Below are 18,165 nucleotides of genomic sequence, written 5' to 3' on the forward strand. Positions count from 1 at the left end.
CATGTGATTATGGGGACTGACAAGACCAAAATCTACACAGTGGGCCAGTAGGCTGGAGATCCATAAAAGCTAATACGTTGAGGTCCTTCTGCTGGAGAATTCCTCCTTACTTAGGGAAATCAATCTTCTTGTTCTAGTCAGGCCTTCAACTGATTGGATGAGGCCCACCCATATTATGGAGAGCAATCTGCTTTACTCAAAACCTACCAATTTTAATGTTAATGTCATCCCAAAACTCTGTTGCAGGAACACCCAGAATGTTAGATCAAGTATCTGTGTACCTAGTGGCTCAGCATAAAATTGCTGATGTATAAAATTAATCATTACACACAATAAATCTACAATAATGCCATCATAAGTCAAAATTTACTCACTAAAAACGTCTTCCTTTTTATAAAAACTATTCCTATATATAGTTGAACTGGGTGTGTATGCACTGTACAAACAGTAGTAAAGAATCAAAATTAATCTTACCCAAAGAGCCACAATGACACATATATGGGTACAAACACACACTCCCACTGCAGAGACACACACAATCTAATGATCTGTTTCACTGGAGGACAAGGCAGAGAGCCCACTTAGAATGTACATCAGCTGTATGTGGGATAAGGAAGTTGTTAACAAACAGCCTCCTTCTGGAGAGTTGATACTAGAATTCTTGTTAAGGTTACCAGATGGGGCCAGGTGACCTCAGCAAGTCTTTTCCACCCCAAAGGATTCTGTGATCATATTTCCTTTGGAATGAACAGTCCTCAAGGGAATGCTTACCACACCCTCAAAGGGAGAGAGGAGGGTTGGGATCAAAGGGTTTGATGCATACATTCGATCACCCCCGTTTTCCTCTACAGATCCAACAGGCAAAACTGCTCTTCCATTTCTCTGCCCAAAATAACTGTTTGGCGTTGTTGATGAAGGATGGGTGGTGTTCCCGCCCAGTTCATTTCAGCAGTGGGTAAGTAACACCTCTGCATATAATCGGCCAAGGTGTCTTCCAACAGAGAGAAAGCAAAAATAAAAATGTAGAGACATCTCCTGATGCTTCCATTTCCCTGCCTAGTTAAATTGTAAACTCTAGAGCTAGGCTGTTTTTCAGCACAAGGTGAAACATTTATATACACGAAAAACCACCTTTTTAAAAATTACATATTTGTGTTATTCTTATTTCCTTGAAAATAACATTATCAGCAAAACCCAGATCACAGGAACTACAGGAGAACCATAGGAGACACATCAACAGCGATGAGAAAAGTAGCAAGAAAGATAAAGGAAGGAAAACTGTATGTCAAAAAAACTTGAGATGTATCCACCAACATCAACACATAGTATTTGAATCCCAGTTCAACTGAAGTACAAAAACAAAGTATAAGGCAGTCAGGAAATTGTAAATGTTGATTAGATATTGGATAGTAAGAAAGTTGTTCATTTTTTTAAGGTGTTGGTGTTGGGAATCAATTTACAAAGGTAAAGGTATACGTAATGAAATTTACAGGTGAAATGGCATGTCTGGAACTTGCCTTATTTGAAACGAAATGTCTGGAATTCTAGGACAAAGGAGAGTGAGCAGGGATGCGGAAGAAACAAGATGGCCAGCCACTGATTACTGTTGAAGCTGACTGGTGTTCGTGGTTGTCCTCTACTCCTGCGATTGCTAGAAAAGTTACTAATAAAAAAATTTTAAATAGAAAACATACACTCCTGTTTCTGAAACTGAGGTTGATTAGATTCACTTAAATTCTGAACATGGTGTGATCGATGGTCAGTGACTTCCACCAAAGAACTAGCTCGCTTTTAGAGCACACCAGATCAGAACTGACGACAATGCTCAATACTGAATAGAGCCCATGAGAACGGGGGGCAGAGACAGTGGGGTGAAGAGATTAAAGACCTTAACTTCAACGCTTTTGAGACATTTTTTTCTTTTTATGAAACAGAACAATAGCTGTTACATGCAAAAAAAGAATCAGAAAACAGTTTCCACTTTCATCTACTTTTGTATTCCCAAAGAACTCAAAAAAGGATCGTGCCAGAGCTGGTGCTTATTTATTTCCACCATTAGTTCGGCAACTTTATACCCAAGACAAAGGGGAAAATAAACCTGGCTAGGGGTTGAGGTCCTGACCAGTCTGTGAGAGGAATGCTTTATCCCCAGGAGTCACGCCGACGAAATAACGTGAGGTATCCAACAGACTGAATACACTGATAATCAGTCATCCCCAGAATGATCTTCTAAAGGCATGAAAAATGTTAGGGTGTGTGTTGGTGAACAGGAAGTTAATACAGTAACTAGTGATTTATGAAAACTAGTGGTTTATGAAAACAGTAATTAGTGATCTCCATGTGATGAACATGAATTACTTTACTAGCCCAAACTGAACTTTTAAATTTAGAGAGTGTCCTTCTCAGAGAAATGCCACCCAAATCTACTCACCCCACATTACAAAGAGAGCAGCAAGAAGGTAGCATGTTTCCACTTTAGGTTGGAAACCGGAAGCTCACAGATACCATCTGTTTTAGCAAAGGACGCAGAGAACTCGTCATGGGTCACAGCTTCATCCAGGAAGTGGCGCACTTGTCTCAAGGAGACTCTGGTGTCCAGGCCTCATTCGCTGCTCGAATACCATAGTTCCTAAGTCATTCGTGAGGCTCAGGCCCTTTGGGTTCCTTACGTCCCCTTTACCTCCAGCTCCTAGGATTCCCTGGAGAGAGCGGAAGTCCTGTACAAGCTCAGAAACAAAATAATGGTATCTTCCTTGTGCATGGGTTCTTAGCCTGAGGGCGTTCAGAGTCCACTAACGTTCTGAAACCTTACGTGAAGGTGTCTGCAGAAACTGTCTTCTGATGAGAAGACCCACAGCTTTCTTTCCCTTGGACTCTGAAAGGATTCACGGCATACAAACAAAACAAAATCCCGGCAATTCCCCCGCTGCTACAGAGGACTCACAATACATTCCCTAGCACAGTATTTCAGAAATCCACAGTGGCTTTCGGGAAGAGGGATAAGAGCCACTGCACCACTATATGCTACGAAATCTTCTGGTGGGTTGGTAGAGAAGATACTGACAGTAGATCCAAAACGAGGTGGTAGCAGAGACAAAAACAGCAGTTAATGTCAAATCGGGGCTAGAGCAGAATGAGGGGTGCAGCAACCTGCCTGATTGGTCTGTCTTATCCAGGACCCTATTTCACAGATGCATCAGGCAACAGATACTCAGAAAGGTTCAGTGAATTACCCATGAAAGTGCCAGTTAAGGGCAGACTCGAGCTGAAATCACTGACATCGAGAAACTTCTGTCCCAATCCCCTTTCTATTCAACCCCACGCAGTCTCTGGTGCTTGGCTGAAGCACTCCTGCTCGCCTCCACCGCCGATCATTCCCTCACCTGCTTTTCACTTCCTAATCACCTGCATCAAACGGCAGGGGCACTGAGAGGGCCTTAAGTAGCTCTTCAAGCTTCTAACACACGGCGTCTCTGGGATGAAGCTAGTTTATACAAGTTTGACCCTGGGTTTATGGCTCCCATCAGCTGCTTACTTGGGCAGTGAGTCAAAGCACATTAATCAAGCCATTACCTTCCCAGGACACAAAATGCTTTGTTAGCTAATCCTCCTTTTCTCAAAGGAAAAAGAACTAAAATCTGGCCGAAGTCACCAACTCATTCCTAACCAATCTTCAAAGTGTTCGCATAGTCATCCAACCTACAAATAATAACTTGGAAATTCCCAGGTGAGAAAGGGGATTCTGGGAGTATCCAAAAAACCCACAACGTAAAGAGCCCTGGATCACACCTAATGGCAAGTAAAAAAAACCCACCCCGCCATCCACCTTCAACATGACCCATTACAATGAATACAGTCTCTCCGATTCACCCTTTTCTCTACTGCATCTTTTTGCTTCTGCATAGCTCTGCATTCCCTGTGTGGGAGGTGAGCAGAAGCAGGCCAGGTGGTAGAAGCAGGCCAGCCACAAGCTAAATTTTGCTGAAGAGACAATATCCACAGATCCTGAGACAATCTCACGGTATTTTTTCGTTGTTGAAAATGTCTTTAAAGGATCCCTCAGTTTCTGTTTTATTTTTAAAGATTTTTTTTTTTACTTATTTATTTGACAGAGAGACCAAGAGAGCACAAGCAGGGGGAGCGGGAGAGGGAGAAGCAGGCTGGGAGCCCAATGTGGGGCTCAATCCCAGGATCCTGAGATAGTAACCTGAGTGAAAGGCAGAGCCCAACCAACTGAGCCACTCAGACATCCCCCACCTGTTTTTAAGATCTTACTTATTTATTCAACAGCAGGGGCGGGGAGGGAATAAGCAGGGGAATGGCAGGCAGAGGAAGAAGGAGAAGCAGGGTCCCCACCAAGCAAGGAGGCCGATGCAGAGCTCGATCCCAGGACCCTGGGATCATGACCTGGACCAAAGGCAGACACTCAACTGACTGAGCCACCCAGGCGCTCCAAAGGATCCCTCATTTCACCAGTAAGGAAAATGAGGACTAGGGGAAAATCAGTAGCTTGTTTGAATTCACAAAGGTAGTCAGCTGGTGGTAGAACTGTGACTACCATCCAGGTTATGTGATTCCTTGGAAGTTCAATCTCCCCCGCACGGAACTCTCCCAGCCAGCGCTGTCATATTTATGGGTTTAGTGCTCTGGATTTACTGATAAAACATTTCAAGGACGCTACCCTCTTTCTTCCTATTTTCCTTGTTCCCTCCCAGGCTCCTATTTTTTCTTTCTATTTTAATTATCTTTCCTCTTAAAAAACACAGAAAATGTTCTTCAAACTTATCTTCATGGGATGCTTTGAAATGGTCTCAGATTTAACTGTTTTTCTTAGACAAAACAGACATCTTGTTGGCCAGAACAAAGCAGTCGTTTGAATTAGCTTTGACTTAATGGAGTTAAGTTATGGTAAACAGTAAGTCCAAGTCCTTGGTACGGCATCTGAAAGGAAAGTCTTCATAAGAGAGAGAGAGGGTTAGAGAGAAAAGAAAGCCCAGGGAGCCATCAACCTGAAGAATTAGTATTGATTATACCATTTTAAAAGAATTTTAAAAGACATTTTTCTATCAAACTATGAAACTCTAAGAAGGGACACTTTTCCCTCACATTATCATCTTTTAAACACCCCAAACCAATGATCAAACTATATTACATTCCCTTCTGCAGTGCCATTTTTTGGCCAACAAGTCTCACAGACTCCTGGGAAAAGGAGGGATCAATGCCACTGAGCGCTGATTAACTGCTTCATCATCACCTATCAAAACCTATCAGTTTTCCAGTTAACTGTGGGCTTCCCAGGTGTTCGCCGTCTCAGCACACAGTACTCATCGCTAACATTTCCGAAGTCTGGCTCACATCAGTACCGGCTATAATTTTCAAACTTTCAAATCCACCCAGTCTCTTCTCCTCTGATCTTGCCATTGTGAAAATTAGTAAAGGGAAACCTCGCTAAAGTCGAGTCTGGAGGGCAGAAGGGCAGGCTCAAAGAGACAGCCATGCTACTCAGGTCAGTCAAAGGAAGCACTGTCAATTTCAGACCTGGACAGAGAAAGACGTACATTGCATCTCCTGCAAGAAATCAACTACCCTGTAACTCAGCCAATAAGAAACAGTCATCACCCTAGACTTGGGCTTTTCTGCTCCTGACGGCATTCAAAACAACCTTTCTCCACTTCCTTTTTCTCCATAAAATAATGTTCCTCTCCCTTGTTGCTTGGACTTGCCTATGGTTTTGCCATAACTTTCAGGTCTCAAATTACAGTTCTCTACTTTTCCCAAATAAACCCATTTTGCTAGTGAAATAAGTGACTTTCATTTTTAAAGTTAACACCATCAACACCGTAAAGTGCTTGGCATACAAAACAGGGGATTCGGTAAGTGACAGCAGAAATCCTGTTGAAACACTCTTCTTGGAAATTCTCTCCTTTCTGAGCATCCATGTTATTACACTGTGCCAGTCCTTCTTGTGATCACCTACCACTTTGCCTTCTCTTAACTCCTAACAAGTCAAGCCCCAAGATTCTTATTTACATTTTCTTCTTTCTCACCCTACAATCATCCAGCCACTTTCTCTAGTTTTGAATAAACACCTCTATCCAGAGACCTCGATAATTTGAACCTCTTGCCCCCAGCCCCGATATGCACCCCACGTCCCTGTTTCTAATGATGCACCAAGCACCACAATGAGGAGCTTTAATACCTCTCCTCATCCTGACGTATTGCCCTGCACATCACATGGGACACAGGACAGGAGGCATCAACAGACCCGGGTTCAAGCAGAAGTTTACCACCTACATGTCATATGCCCCAGGACAGTTATTTAGCTCTTTAGCTAGTTTTAGCTAAATTAATAGCTAATTTAGCTCTTTAGGCATAGTTTTCTCATCTATGCAATGAGAAAAACAAGTGACCTTCAAAGGCCATTGTGAAGACTAAATGAATTTCCCTTTGTCATTTCCAATTGTAATCTGACCCGTATCACACCAAAAAACCCAGTAGTTCTTTTCTGAATCTTTATTACAAATCAGCTCCTCACGGTGCCCATTTCTGTTAATGTCTCTTTGTCCTTACTTGTGGGGAGGCTCAAAACCCTTGAGTCTGACTGACCTTTCCTCACCCCTTTCAATCAAATCAACTGCCCAGGCCTTCCTTTTACTTCCTTTTTCTGTAGCCACTATCACTGCCACAGACCCTCTTGCCAGTTACAGGCATCTACTCACCACTGTTGGATCCATGTTAAAACACAGCTGCCCCTCCATTAATTCCTCTTGTTCAGAAACCTCTGACTGACAGCCAGAGCCTTCAAGGAAGCACAAACTCCCAAGTCCTCAACAATGTAGCCCAAGACTCTCTTACCTCTCCCTAACCTCTAATCAGCTAACCTCAGGGCCAAAGGGACTGCTTTATGACCCCCAAGAAGGTACCCAGGGTTTTTCCTCTCTAGCCATGCTCTTCCTCCTCAGAACGGCAATGAGGCAGTCGGTCCTTTCCTGGAGGGAAGCAACACCTAGAGTGGTAAAAACTTGGATTCTGGAGCCACACCACCTGCATGAATCCAGCCTCTAACTCTATAATCTTAAGCAAGTTCCTCAATCTCTTTGAGCCTTGGTGGTTTTTTTTCATCTGTAAAATGGGTCACAACTGTATGTACTCTATAGGATTACTGTTAGGTGCTCAGAGAGAATTATTACTGTTTCACTTCATATGGCTTCTTTGAGGTACTTTTCCTTATCTTGTTCTGTCTGATATTAGTTTTTAAAATATAATCAGAGTTACAATAATTTGTATCTTGTTTGTCCTCTCTCTGTCCCACCTCCCAACCGTCAGCTCCTGTTGGGAACATACTGATTTACTCACTTTGGTCATCCCCCACATAATGAGCCCTCAAATATTCCTTGAAATGGGTAAAATTAGGTGTACTTACTTCTCTCCCTCAGTCTCAACAGGAAGAGCTAATAAGATCAGGAAATGTAGTGATGTGGCCAAGATCACACCAGGTAAGGCAGAGCCCTGGAAACAACCTAGCTCTCCTAAAAGGATCCAATAACCTGTCAGCACCAAGAGCCAAGCATGCTTAATTATCCTGCTAAATAAGTAGACATGATAGAAAGTGGTGATTAGCTTCAGAAGTTAGACAGAATGTTCTCAAAAAAGAATCCTGCATCCCTTGGCCCAACGCCAGCACCCCTTATTTGCATCCAATTGTCCTGTTGGAATCCTCCCCTCCACTGGAAGATTTTAACATTCAGTTCAGCTCTGCAAAGAACAGAGGTGGCGCGGAGCTGTGTTTGTATTTAAGGTAGGAAACGCCACTAGACTCTGCCAGCCTGACAGGACAGCTGCTTCTCTCTCATCCCTGGAGGAAAGACAGGACTAGAACTAACAGAAATTAAACCATGAGCGAAAAAGAGACTAATAACTTCAGAAGTTGTGTGTTTGGGGAGGGGGTGGGTGGGGAGGTAGAACAGGAAGCACAATCAAACATAGGAAAAACTGATACTCAACACTGAAAGTGTCCACTCAGACCAAAGCTTATCCTCTGGCAGTTTTTAAGAGTTTTGTGTTTTGGCTTGGTTTTCTTACTAGTATAATAGGAAGGGCATGCATGTCTTGATTTCTCTTCTCACCTACACGCAATCAGCCTAACAAACCCTTTTCCTAAGGGTCCAGAATTAAGCTATGAGACACACATAGGCTCTTGAAGGAATCTGTAAAAAGGGTACATGCTCTACAGAAAGTAGGTGACCAGAAATAGTCACCAAACCACCAATTCAATCAATACACACAATACCTAGTAGCGAGTAGGGAAACAGAAATTAAAGAGTTCCTATAGCAAGTGCCCCCAAGCTAATCCAGACTGAGGCCACAGTCTGGTAGAATTCAACTGACATTTACCTTATTTTAAAAAAAGAAAAAAAGCAGGGGAGCATTTCTTCAGGTTTATTTCACATGTGATTTCTCATTTCTGGGGTAGGTTGGTTTTACATTAAAATAGATCTGGCAGGGGCGCCTGGGTGGCTCAGTGGGTTAAGGCCTCTGCCTTCGGCTCAGGTCATGATCCCGGTGTCCTGGGATCAAGCCCCGAATCGGGCTCTCTGCTCAGCAGGAGCCTGCTTCCCTCTCTCTCTCTGCCTGCCTCTCTGCCTACTTGTGATCTCTGTCTGTCAAATAAATGAATGAAAATCTTAAAAAAAAAAAAAATTAGAACTGGCATACGTACACTCACCAAAAAGAAAAAAAAAAGTAAAAGTTCATATATATATTTTAAAAAAAAAGTATCAAGAGAATGAGAAGACAAACCACAGACTGTGAGAAAATATTTACAAAGACACATCTGATACAGAACTGTTATCCAAAATATGTTAAGAACCCTTAACATTTAACCGTAAGAAAATAAACGACTTGACTTAAAAAAGGGCAACAGATCTAAACAGACAGCTCACCAAAGATCGATAGATGGCAAATAAGCCCTATGAAAAGATGTTCAATGTGATATGTCATTAGGGATCTATGCATTAAAACAACAATGACATACCACCATGCAGTTATCAGAATAGCAAAAAAATGTAGAACACTGACAATACCAAATGCTGGTGAGGATGTGAAGGAACAGGAACTCTCTCTTACTGCTGTTGAGAATGCAAAATGGGACAGCCGCTTCGGAAGACAGACTGGCAGTTTCTTACAAAACTAAATAAGCATTTTACCCCCTATAATCCAATATTCTCACTCCTTGATATTTATAGAAATGAGTTGAAAACTTCTGTCTACACTTAAAACCAGCATGTGCACATTTACAGCAGTTTGATGCATCATCACCAATATTTGGAAGCAACCCAGATGTCCTTCAACAGATCAATGGACAAATTGCTGTACCTCTAGAAAACAGAGTATTATTCAGAGCTAATTAATAAGAGATGAGCTAGCAAGTCATGACAAGCCATGGGGGGACCTTCATGGCTCTTACTAAGTGAAAGAAGCCAATCTGAAAAGGCTATATACACTATGATTCCAACCATATGACCTTCTGGAAAAGGCCAACTATGGAGATGGTAAAAAAGAACAGTATTTGCCAGGAGTCAGAGGGGAGAGAAGGATGAACAGGTGGAGCACAGGGGATGTTTTAGGGCCATGAAAGTATTCTGTATGATACTAGGGTGGTGGGCGCATGTCATTACACATTTGTCAAAACCGTCATGGAATGTACAACCCCAAAATGCACTAAAATGCACTACGGACTTTCGGTGATAATGATGTGTCAATACGGGTTCATGGATTTAACACACCACTCTGATATGGGAGGTTGATAAAGGGGCAGGCTGTGCATTTGTAGGGCCATAGGCCACACTGGGACTCTCTGTACTTTGTGCCCAACCTTGCTATGAACCTAAAACTGCTCTACTAATAAAGGCTACCTTTTACAAAATTATATCTATTTCCTCTGCTTATAGAGCACATAAGCACGCACCCTGCGCCACACCTCACTGTAGAAAACTGGCAATGCCACACTATTGGGAAAAAAATCAAAATGAAATATTTTAAAAATATAACATTCATTCACTCAACAGTTACTGAACATTTACCATGTGCTACTACTACCCATTATTCTGGGCTCTGTTCTGTGGAGGTTACGTTCTAATGAAATAATCTTAAAAATCCACTTCTTAAAAAACATATTATTTATTTATTTGAAAGAGAGAGAGCATGAGCAGGTGAAGGAACAAAGAGAGAGGGAGAAGCAGGCTCCCCGCCCCCGCTGGGGGCTTGATCCCGGGACTCTGAGAGCATGACCTGAGCCAAAGGCTGACGCTTAACTGAGCCACCCAGGTACCACCAAAATCTACTGCTCTCAAAACCACCTACTGCTAACAGAAATCACTGCCGATACTTGCCTAAGAGATTTATCAAAAAAAGAGAAAAAAAGACTACGAAAGTAAGTAACAGTGATTCTTTGAAATATCAAAGGTTCCCAGGTGTGTGTGTGGGGTGGGGGGACAAAAAGGGCAGTATGTTCTTCCAGTGGTGCCCCGCCTGTTATCAAGCATCAAAGGTGTGCTAACCACTTGAATATGCACAGCACTGAAATGATAAAAGTGACACATTTATTATTAATAAGACCCAGGTAGAATGGTTCCTAACTTAGGATATGACCCTAAGAAAAGTTCTCAGAAGGCAATACATATCTAAAATGCCTCTCAGGGGGCGCCTGGATGGCTCAGTGGGTTAGAGCCTCTGCCTTGGGCTCAGGTCATGATCCCAGGGTCCTGGGATAGAGCCCCGCATAGGGCTTTCTGCTCAGCAGGGAACCTGCTTTTTCCTCTCTCTCTGTGGCTGCCTCTCTGCCTACTTGTGATTTCTGTCAAATAAATAAATAAAATCTTTAAAATGCCCCTCAGAATACAAGTACAGCCTTCCCCCCTAACTACATACATTTTAGCAAATTAAAGCTGCACCTATATGGCTATATATAAGATGCATACTTCACCCTTTGCAGGAGGGGACACGAAGACTTGCACATGTCCTTCCCTACACCTAGCTGGAACACTGTTGCCAGGCTATGGATACGCAGTGAATGGCTGAACAAATGCAGGAATGGCAACAACTATCCTATTTGCCTTTAAAATGACTCCTGTGCAGGGTACCTGGGTGGCTCAGTGGGTTAAAGCCTCTGCTTTCGGCTCAGCTCATGATCCCAGGGTCCTGGGATCCAGCCCCGCATCGGGCTCTCTGCTCAGCAGGGAGCCTGCTTCTTCCTCTCTCTCTGCCTGCCTCTCTGCCTACCTGTGATCTCTGTCAAATAAATAAATAAAATCTTTTAAAAAAAAATTCTTTAAAATGACTCCTGTGCTTAACAACAACCCACAGCACACTGTGTTTGTATGCAGGCTTCCAAAGTGCTGTGTTGCCCTGAGGTTAGGGGAAAAGGTGGCACAGTCAGCCTCTGGAGTTGGATTCAGTCTTGTGGAGGGTAAGCACCTTTTCCACCGGAAACGGAGAAGCCGGTTGACCTTTCTACCATCCCCATTAATACATGATACAATAAAGCCCAAACCCATATCCCACCCAAGTGATGCTACTCCCCCAGAGGTAAAAAAAGGAATGAATTCCTTCCTCACCTTAGCCTTACCTCTTGCCTCCCCAAACTGTTTCTGCAGAAGCAAGGAAACTTCTGATTTTCTCAGATGTGCAACAAAAGGCCCTTCCTACAATATTATGGAGAGGTGGGCACGACTTCAAGGGGGCAGGCACTGAGGCCAGAGCACCCCCCCAATACTACCTAATATCAATAAAACACCGTAATCACTTAACAGTGATGTCTGAGTCAACCTCAAGCTCGTGAAACTCAGCAACACACAGGTCTGCTTTGGCATATTTCCAGAAGGTGCTTTTTACTTTTTTATTTTTTTAAATTTTTAAATTGGGCATGGAGTCGAACATGGGGCTTGAACCTCGACCCCAAGATCAAGACCTGAGCTGAGATCAAGAGTTGGACGCTCAACTGACTGAGCCACCCAGGCTCCCAGAAGGTGCTTATTTCTTGTGGCAGTCACATGAAAAGGATGAAAATTAACTAAGAAAACGATCCCTCTGACCTGTCTCCCAAACTGTCAACATGCAAATGATGTTTCATGTCTACATTTCTGCACTGTCAGTCATTACCAATTTATGGTCAATTCAACTCAGTTCCCGAAGGTCCACTGTATGCCAGGCTGTGTTCTGGACATATGGTTCCTGCCATGAGCAGGGAATATGCAAGTGTTCCCACATGGGTGGTGGCTTACTCAGGTTTGCATTCATTGGGAAGACATTGAGCTCCAGGTATTTCAGACAACACAAAAAATTAGAGAGGCTGCATGTGACCTGGAGTGTCAAGAAAGGCGGCTTAGAAAGGGTAAGAGGTGGCCGGGAGGGAGGAACAGAAAGAATTCAGATAGGCTGGGAGAGAGGAAAAGGATTCCAGGCAAACAGTTCTGTGCTCAAAGATCTTATTAGGGGTTCTGAACCCGAGCTTTCGAACTGACACCCGTGGGAGCTTAAGGGCATAAGAATAACAAATTTATGAAAAACCAGTGCCTCTAAGAATGGGATCTAGTAGGATGAATTTAAAAACCCAACAATGTTCCCGGTAGGAAATTTGGAAAGTGAGGGATCTCAGAGGAAGAAGGAAGGGAGACCTGGCAATATTCTCCCAGGGTAAGCAAAGATCCACCTATTCTGAACAGACCCAAATTTCCAGCCTATTTCCAGATCAGAAACTGGGACTTACAGCAAGTTTCTTAACTTCCCTCTGACCCTCAATTTTTGAATGGAGAGAATAATACATAAGTTATCGGATTAGGGCAATGTATGGAAATTACCCAGTTCAATAGTCGATACATAGATGTTCAATAAACAGTTAACTGGTGCTGTCATCACGTGCAAAAAGCAGCACAAAAAGCTGTCCAGTTAGGGTTAAGTGAGGGACTACAAAACGGCAGCACCTTTGGGGAAAATCTGAGAGTCTGATCTGCCTTGCACTTTTACATACAACATTTTAATCCTGGTAGATGGCTTGGACTATAAAAATCAAAGCAACATGACAGATGTCAGTGGCTTCACAGCCAAATACCAGGACGGCCTTTGTTCGTGCTGCTTTCTAGAAAGTACATCTCACCTGCACAACTGAGAGAGAACAGTCACCTTCTTCAGTCCAGGAGCCAGGAGGAAACTCACTAATTACCCACCTGGGATTAATTGATTCCATACCTTGTCTATAAGAGTTCGAAAACATAGGCTGGCAAAGAACCTATTCAACAAACTTTTAATGAGTGTCTTTGTATTAGACATTGTGATGGATTCTTTTAGGGCCTCTTAATCCAGGAGCACACGGAAAAGCACCAGAGATTCTCATGACCCAGATGACTTCGATTCACAACTGCGAGGAATCCTCACAGGTCTGAGAAAGGCTTCACCCCTTTTATAGAAAAGGAAAGAGATAAATTAAGACATATGCATTCTTTCACTCATTCCTCATTTACTCATGCATTTCAAAGAAACATCTGCTCTGCACTGCTAGGTATAAAGCACCAGGTAGTGAAAGCCATTGCCCTCAAGGGGTTTACAGTCCCAAGGGCATAAAATTAACATCTAGCTATCACAAGGCCGACCAGAAGTAGGAGTCATCCCAAGCATACAAAGTACCATGGCGATGGGATGAACTCTCACTGGGAGGTCTGGGAAGCCTTCTAGACTGGTGCTACATCAGATAGGCAAGAATTTGCAGAAACTAATCAGAGGCCATGCAGGGATGCCAAACAAGCATGGAATTCAACGTGGTGGAGACACTGGGGGAAATCTATCTGTGGCGTCTGGAAATGGGGAGCTGTTTGTTGCAAGAATGGGTAGGTATTTTGGGGTGCCCTGGATCCAATGGAGGTAGGTGGGCCCAGAACCGTGAAAGGTTTTGTATGCCCAGCTAAGGAGGTAATTATACTGAGTACATTACATAGTGCTAAGAAACCTGTTCAGGAGGGGTGGGGGGGGGGGAGAAGGAAAAGAAATCAGATCTTAGATCCAAAGAAAAGCCAACATAGCACTGGCATAGCTTCAGGCTCCAGACCTCTTAAAACGGCACTGCAGTTTTGGGGGAAAGGGTTCCCACCCTCCATGAGCAGGCAATATCTTTCTTGTCTTAATTTACCCTCTTTATCATCAATTTTTGCCCTTTCTCTTTCCCTTAGCCGGATGCTAGAAATGAGGCAAACATGTAGATTCTGAGGAAATCCAAGGAGCTTTTTTGGGGGTGGGGTGGGGGAGGAAATGTGGTGCAACTCCATAGGCCTTAGTCATACAACCTTCGGTGAGGTCAGCTTCTTACCACCACCTCCCTCCAGCTGCACCAGCTCGTTTACCCCAGTCTGATTTGTTTCCATTCACCTCCTTAATCCCAATGGTTTTTGAAGGCCATCAATGTTTTCCTTTGTATGTAATGTAAAGGGTGGCCTGACTTTCCCTTTATGGCTCTGCTTCACTCTGGTGCCATCTTATTCTCTTCGGGGGCCCAGCTGGAAATCTGACATCAAATTCTCCCCCAACAACAACCTCCACCTTCAACATTTGCACACGCACATGCACGCGCACACACAGCCAAAATGTTCCAACTCCAAATCATCTTCCAAACTGACAGAGCTTTCCCCCTTTATTTTGCCATCTTCATGCCCTCAGCCTGGACACCTGGGTTTCTCCCCCAACCCCCCCATTCTTACCTTACCTTCAGATGCTTCATTTCTCCTACAGAAATCAGTGTAAATAGTGTGTTTCTCCCTACAAACCCTTTATACAAGGTGCAGGGCTCTGTGCCCTACCACATCCTCCTTAACCATGAGCCTTAGGTGCTCCTGCCTCACCACCCAAGTGTCATTTTTAAAGGTCCATTTGGCTCTTAAAATATATTCCACATTAACTAATATCCATTTATTGTCTTGTTAAGAGAAAGAGGTAACCATCTGGGTACAGCATTAAAAAAAAAAAAAAAGACAGGGGAAGGGGAAAAGGAGAACCAGAGGCCCCTTGGTCAAGTGAGTTCAGATACAGCAATAACACTTGGGCCGTGTTCAAAGTTGCCCACTCATCCATCACAGCTCCTCAAAGACTATTAACTTGCTAGTCATTATCCAACCACCTTCACCACACCCTCAGTCCCCCAGAGAAGAGCATAAGGCCAGAGGAGATGCAGCGTATTCATTTCACCCCCAACCCCAGGTAAAAGACAAATAAGTCCGCTATAAAAGCGGGGATGCAACAAGCCCAAATTGAACTGTAGCAAGGGGTGGGTGATTCACTCCTGGCGGGGGGGGGGGGGGGGACAGTTAGGAAAAAGGAAAATCGTGGAAAGTCCCAGAGGAAGTGGTAACCCTATTCTCGAAGCCTGGCCAGAGTGTACACTGGCTCATAGGTACACTCAGCGCCCCTGCTGCCGCTGCTCTCCCACCTCAACCTCTTCTTACTCGCCCTCTCCTCCCAACACGCGTCTCACCCCCATGCCTCCACTCACAGCATTATCCTTGGGTGAATGTATCAGCTTTGCCCCGCTACCCAACCACCTGCAGACCTGGACTTCTGGGGTTGGGAAGTCTACCACAGCTAAACGGGGTGACGAGCTGCTGCCCATCTTCCCACCCACTCATCCTTATTCTGCCATTTGCCCAGTCTGATGGCAGCCCAAGCCGCTGATGTGAGTCGGCTAGAATGCAGCGGAGAGGGCAAAGGAGGAACACACAGCACAGGGACCCAAGAGGACCCGCTGCCCCTCCTTGAAGTGCCCCACCCCCACCCCTCCAGCCTCGAGTCGGGCTGGGGGAGCAGACAGACAAGGGAAGGAAGCATACTCGGTCCCTGTCCGCAGCTGCACACAAAGCCCTTCACCTTCTCCTTGCCTTCCAAGCTCCTCCCTGGGCTCCGTTTTTCCGAGGGTCTCGGATGCCCCCTTCGGTGGTCGGCGGGACGGTCCCACCCGCTTTCGCCGCTCTGCCTCCTCCTCCCTAGCGTCTCAGCCGCCTCCTCCCCGCCCCTCGCCACAGACCCCGGAGGGAGCGCAGCCCGGGTTCGGGGGCCGCCAAGAGCACCCCACCCGCGCTGGGCCCCTGCGCCCCGGGAGAGCGGACAGCGGTCCAGCGCGCGCCGCACAACTTCGCCCAGCCGCTCCGCCACCCGCTCGCAGGCGTACAGCCCATCCCCGCAGCGGTCGGGTCGGGTGCCCGACCAACCCCAGCCGGTCGAGAGCCCCGCCGCAGCCACGCTCCTACCTGAGAGGCGGCGAGAAGCGAGGGCAGCGCGCGCCCCGGCCGGAGCCCCGCGCGGCGTCTACCCTTGTGCTGCTGCGGCGGCGGCGGCGGCGTCTGCAGCGGCCGCGGGCTGGCTGACTGGCTGGCTGACTGGCTGGCTGGCTGGCTGGCTGGCTGGCTGGCTGGCTGGCTGGCTGGCTGACTGGCTGGCTGCCCGGCTGACTCCTCACTGGGGCTTCCTGTAGGGCTGGACAAAGGACATTTCCTGGGAGGAGCAGGGGAATGTTCCCAGCATGCCTCGATTTGTAGTTCCCGGGGACTTCCTGCTACCAGGGCCCGGGGCGCGGAGGCTTCCCCCTCCAGACGCGCACCCCGCACGCGAGGACACGCGCTCGCTCCTTCCCTCGCGCTCCAGGGCTGGGAGCGGCAGGGGCGTCTAGCCCGGGGTCCTGCTCCGCCCCACGGCCCCGCCCCGCAGCCCCGCCCCGCCCCGCCCCGCGGCCCCGCCGAGAGTGACTCCGCGCTCCCGAACGCGGCGGCCCCCGCAGCTGGTGGCCTGTCGCTGAGCTATCGCGGGGTGCGGGAGGACTCTGCGGTGAGAGCTGCCATTTCTTCGGATAGGGGGAAGTTTGGGGTGGGTTCTTTTTGAGTTGACTTGTTTTTTCAATAGATTTTTCTTTTTCCTTGTCTTTTTTAAACCGCCGGAATCCTGCTGGGGGCGGTATAAAGAACTTGACTGCTCACCAGGAATTCAGGTTCCTTAAGATTTGGGCGCTTCATCCTTAAAACCGTAACCCTGTTTTGTTTCCAGATCCTGACCCCTTGACATTGCTCTCTCCCATGTTGGCCTTGTCCCAGGCGTGTTTTCAAGAAAAGTAATTAAATTAAGAGATTGAAGACAAATTGCATGAATTAACTCCAAGACACGTAAAACAACAACAACAAAACAACCTGTGCTGCAGACTTAGGAGCATGGTGGAATTTCTGTTTCTCTTTCTCTTGTTCGCGTTTAGGATTTGGTTTCGTCCGCCTTACAAACAGACGCGATGGCCACTGTATGGCCATCTGTATCAGGGGTTTAGGAACATTGGGCATTGGCTATAAGAGAGAACTCCACTTCCAGCCCAGCCTATCAGCAGTCCTCCACAAATTCCTGTCTAATTCTGGAATTGCATACCCAGGACACTCCTGGGAAAAATCAGGGAGGGGCCACATGGAGACTTAAGAAAAGCAGTGCTCTCTTCCCTTAAGGAGGGTGATCAGAATGTAATGAACTGAGCTAGGAAAGGAAGAGTTCCAACATGCTCTAAAATGTGTTTGAAAAGTAACCAGAGAGAGGGTCGTAATGACCACGCCTATCCATTTGGCCTTTCACATTTCAAATGCGCATGTGTACATTCAATGTGCATTTAAGAAAAGTACATCCATGTTGCGGCTCTAGTTCTTTCTCTTGAGATACTTAACCACAGGGATAAGATGGGCTGGATCCATTTAAGGTGTAGCGATGGTGAGAAGTGTGCAGATGTCATCAGCTACCTCCCCAAAGTTCCTATTGCATGTCTCCCTGTTGACTGTCCACCTAAATTAATTTTGGTGTCATCTTTGCATTTGGGGGACCCTGCAAATCACAGCTTCCTAAGGGTTTGCAGTCTGGTAACGTTCTAATAAAACTGTCCCTCCTCCACCATCACCAAGAAAAAAAAAAAAAGATAATTGATAATCATTTGGCAAACCTAGCGGCCTCTTGTAGTGTTCAGCTTGAAAAAATGAAACACTTGCTGTAGCATTTAACATGGCCTGCTATGCCCTCAGCAGAGCTATTTTCTGCCTTCCTATATAGCGCACTCTCCTCATTCTCCTCCTACGTTTCTAAGTTAGCTCAAGATGCCTAAAATTTCACTCA

General features: G+C 45.6%; 1 protein-coding gene across 1 annotated transcript in view; it reads right to left on the bottom strand.

The window, feature by feature from the left end:
* Positions 1–16,326, bottom strand: part of LOC111143269 (zinc finger protein 697) — a 28,928-nt gene extending 12,602 nt beyond the window's left edge. Inside the window, exon 1 of the mRNA XM_022496895.1 lies at positions 16,284–16,326. The gene's annotated coding sequence lies outside the window, so the exon portion shown is untranslated. The remainder of the gene's footprint in view (positions 1–16,283) is intronic.
* Positions 16,327–18,165: the final 1,839 nt, after the last annotated feature.

Source organism: Enhydra lutris, unplaced genomic scaffold (genome assembly GCF_002288905.1).
Source record: "Enhydra lutris kenyoni isolate GAN:26980312 unplaced genomic scaffold, ASM228890v2 scaffoldscaffold9, whole genome shotgun sequence".
In the NCBI taxonomy this organism is placed as follows: Eukaryota; Metazoa; Chordata; class Mammalia; order Carnivora; family Mustelidae; genus Enhydra; species Enhydra lutris.